The following is a 4,512-nucleotide window of genomic DNA, read 5'->3' on the forward strand; positions in this document are numbered from 1 at the left end:
GGCCTCAAACTCAGGAGATCTACTTCCTGAGTGCTGAGATTAAAGTGTACACCACCATGCCAGGCTTTGATTTGTTTGGGTCTTGCTGCTTGTAGCTCTGGCTGACCTAGAAATCACTATGTAGACCAGACTGCCCGTAAATTTTAGGTAATCCCTGTGCCTCTGCTTCTCAAATGCTGATACTACAGATAAGTGCTTTGAGATGGGTTTTCATTGTGTGAGCTGAGGTGGCTGGACTCAGGGTCCTCCCGCCTCCATCTCTCAAGTGCAGTGTTGTAAGTGTGCGGGTTTCCCAGTTAGTACAAAGAGGCAAGATTTGTATTAGTTCTTTTTTTTTTTTAAAGGATTTATATCAGTACAGGGTAGCTGTTTTCAGACACACCAAAAGAGGGCATCAGATCCCTTTAGAGATGGTTGTGAGCCACTGTGTGGCTGCTGGGAAATGAACTCAGGACCTCTGGAAGAACAGTCAGTGCTCTTTAACTGCTGAGCCATCTTTCCAAGCTCTTGTATTAGTTCTTGCTTTCTGAAAGATATTTTCCCCATGCATCTTATCAAACCCTGGCAAAAACCTTCATTCTTCCAGAGTTCCTAAGGGGATTGATTGTCCCAAAGATCTTGTATGTTAGAACAAATAAAGAATAGGGTTGCCCTCACCAGTTGGACCTTATGAGGTTTCAGCTTTTTTAAACAAACAAACAAAAAAAAAACTAGAGTAAATTTAAAGCATAAGAATATAGCTAATTGAGGCTGGAGAGATGGCTCAGTGGTTAAGAGCACTGACTGCTCTTCCAGAGGTCCTGAGTTCAATTCCCAGCATGGTGGCTCACAACCATCTGCAATGTGATCGGACACCCTTGTCTGGTGTGTCTGAAGACAGCTACAGTGAACTCATATACATAAAATAAATAAATCTTAAAAAAAAAAAAAGAATATAGCTAATCCCCATGTCCTGTCACCAGCTTCAACATCAGTCAATTCATGGCCAACGCTAGTATGTGTTAACATAAAGGACTCAATGTGATTGCATTGGGATCCAGTCATAATGTCAGATCCCCTGCATCTGGGATTATAGCAACTCATAGTTAGCTGATGTAGGTGCTGAGAACTAGACTTGGTTCTCTGTAAGGAAAGTGCATGCTCGTAACCACAGAGCTATTCTCCAGCCCCTAATTGGGCTTTTTTGTGGGAGAGGGGACTGGCTTGGTTTGGTGGTTTTTTTTTTTCTTTTGAGGAGGCACAGCTTTATTATATAAAAGCTGAGCCAGAGGGTTTAAAATAGGGATACACGATCTAGCACACACACAAGAGTCTCCAGTTCATATGTAAGCCCTCTCCAAAGTTACCCATATACATCTAGTCCCTCTTCAACTTCAAATGTGCTTGGCCTCTTCATACCAGTCAATTCCCTTTAGGGTCTGCCACTGTCACAGAACAACCCTTTGCAGAACACATGATACCACATAGCCCTAGACAGCACTCCCTTAGTCTGACTTCCCCAGGTCGGTCTCCTCGGTGGAAGCTTCTGCTGGTGGTGTCTTGAGCATCTCAGGCCTTGACTCAGGTGGTGGGGGGGCACTTTCTTCTAGGAGATTTCCTTGATAGAGTCAATTCTCTCGCTGTAGCTGTTGCCAGCTGTACCACGGGTACCAAGGTTCACCTGACAGCAGGGGGGGGGGCGGTGGCTGATGGAGTCACACTGACAGTTCCATGTACAGTAGGAAAGTCAGCATCTCGGGGCTCAACCTGGAGAAGGTAGCAACTGAGAAGACCACACTCCCTGGCTTTCTGGATGGCCTGGGTCAACGTCTTGTGCTGCTTCATACAGACCCTCTCTGTGTATGAGGCGTGGAAGATGATACCAGTGTGGGCACAAACTCTTCAAGAGCTTCACATCCTAAAGTCAACGTGAAACTTGTTATCCAGGCAGATGGGGCAAGGATTCCCAGCAACACTGTGGCAGCACGCCATGTTTGTGGTTGCGGCAGTAGTCAGCCCAAACAGGGTGGAGCCATAGCTGTTCTGGTATTGTGAATCCAGGTATTTCCAAGGTTCATTTTCATAAGGGGAAACGGGAAGTGAGGACGGAGCATCTTCTTCATGAGGGCCTCTGAGCAAGAGTCTGGAGGGGAATCTGAACTACATAAGAACTTCGTAAAAGTGTAGGAAACAGCCTTAGCAGTGCGTGCCGCAAGGAGGCAGCCATCTTGACGCTTGACATATGGCCTGCCTGAAGAACCGTGGTTAATTTTAAATTTATTTTCATTTTATGTCTGAGGGATTTACTTGCATCACATGCATGCAGAGAACTCACCAATGCCACAAGGGGGCATCGGATTCCCCTGGAAGTGGAGTTGCAGAGAGTTGTGAGCAGTCATTTGAATGCTGAGAACCACACACCAATCAATCCCTTGAAAAAGCAGCAAGTGCTCTTAACTGCTGAACCATCTGTCTCCAGCCTCTAGGTTTCAATGGTGTGTGTGTGTGTGTGTGTGTATACAGATAGAGATCAGATGTTAGTGTTGAGTGTATTCTTCAACTGCCTCTACTTTAGTTTTCAAGACAGAGTATCTCACTGACCCTGGAACTCTGATTTTGCTCAGGGACTAGCTCCTGAGTCCCAGGGATCTTACCTCGCCTACCAGCACTGGGATTTAGGGTGTGGGAGTAAAGACGCGCCTCACTTCTCAGTACTGGAGACAGAATAACTAACATAAAGCAGCCTGGGAAACAGGCAAAAAAGGCCTGGCTGGCCCTATGATTTGGTACAACCAATGTTTTTAGGGTCTCTGATCTATATTTAAAAAAAATAAAATAAAATCCTGCCCTTTTTCCCCCCAATAGGCTGATATATTCCAGAGAGTTTCAGTCTTCCCCACTGTTTTTCTACCATTGTCTCCACCCCAAACCCTGTATCCTCCTGGGGCTGGAGAACCCTCCCTCATTTCCTGATACATTGGCTCAGTTACAGAGCTACTAATTTCTCAACTCTAAAGTAAACTGGAAGCGCCTAAGTACATTTTATACAGAAAATAGACCACAGTGACTTACAGGTACATCTGACTTTTACTTCGGTATGTGGGATCAAACTCAGGTCTTAATGAGAACAGAACAAGCACTTCTCAGACTCATTTCTCCAGCCCCTAGCCTGAATTTACTGTAAACTGGTTATTAAATTAGATCTAGAGGTTCAATTGCTGTTTTGTTTATGCGGAAGTTATTACAGTCCAGAATGGCCTCAAACTCCCAAATTGCCTGCCCTAGTCTCCTAAATGTTAGTATTATCTGGGTGTACTCAGTAGCTTACTGAGACCAGAGAATTGAAACAAGATTTCAAATGGCCCCAGAATGACCTGGAACTCATTTTGTAGCAGTGGGGTGACCTTGATTTTTTTCCCCCCTTAGGTTTTTCTCTTTAGCCCTAGTTGTCCTGGAATTCTGTAGATCAGGGTGGCCTTGAACTCAGAGAGCTGCCTTTTTCTGCCTCTTGAGTGCCGGGATTAAAGGCTGGTTCCACCTCTGTCCGGCAACCTTGAATTCTTGTTCATTCTATCCCTGCCTCCTGAATGTTGGGAGTTACTGGCATGCACCGCACCCAGTTTTTTGAGGTTCCGGGGATCAAACACAAAGCCTCGGGATAGACAAGCATTCTACCAACTAATCTATAGCCTCAGGCATGCTGATAGCTTTTTAAAACTTTAACACCAAGACTGGCAGCTCCCCATTGCAATAATGCTTAAGCCGGATGAATGGACAGTCCAGTGTAGTCACATGCCTTTAATTCCAGCACTTTGGCGACAGGCAGGAGGTTCAGTTCTTAAGTTAGTTTAGGCTATCTAGAGAGATTGTCTCGACATATAAATGGGTGTAATTTGAGCGCATTGATTTTCTAATTTTGCAAATTGAGTGTGTGTGTGTGAAGGGTATCTTTTACAGACACTGAGATTCTGGGTGTAAGAAAATCTGCTTTGTCTGTAGACCCAGGATAAACAATGAACTTATAAAAGGGCTTGTTCAGGTTTTCTGGCAGTGGGTGAGGTTGTGCCTTGGGGTGGTCGAAGAACAGAACTTCATTCTCAATGACCCAGTTGAACACCTTTGAGGTGTGAAGGAACTTAGGACAGAGCAAAGGGGCAAGCAGAAGTCTGCTCCTCACCAAGCTGATTCAACTAGCAGGACTAATTGAAACTGATCGACTCTGGACTGAGAGTTGGCGTGAGTCAGCAAAACGCCGAGGACTAAAGGTGGGCGAGTAGCAGCACGCGCCTGCGGGGAAGGTATCCAAGCTGCAAAGCGACCCCCTCCCACGATAGCCCGTGTCTAGGCTGGACGCCCCTCGCCACACCTCCCGTGCTCCCCGCTACGATAAGCCTCGGGCGATTCTGCCACGCCCCTCGATACAACCTCCACTTTCCAGAAGGCAGAGAAAACCCGCACAGGTGGTTGAAGTAGACGGGAAACTGGAACCGCGCAGGCGCGGAAGCTGCCACGCCTGCTGGACTCCGCGGCGCT

The 4,512-nt window shown here is 46.3% G+C and overlaps 1 pseudogene; it reads right to left on the reverse strand.

Moving 5' to 3' along the window:
- Positions 1–1,426: 1,426 nt before the first annotated feature.
- On the reverse strand, positions 1,427–2,206 carry LOC110312033 (small ribosomal subunit protein mS40-like; annotated as a pseudogene).
- Positions 2,207–4,512: the final 2,306 nt, after the last annotated feature.

Source organism: Mus caroli, unplaced genomic scaffold (genome assembly GCF_978045245.1).
Source record: "Mus caroli unplaced genomic scaffold, Mus_caroli_1 scaffold_17, whole genome shotgun sequence".
NCBI classification, from domain to species: Eukaryota; Metazoa; Chordata; class Mammalia; order Rodentia; family Muridae; genus Mus; species Mus caroli.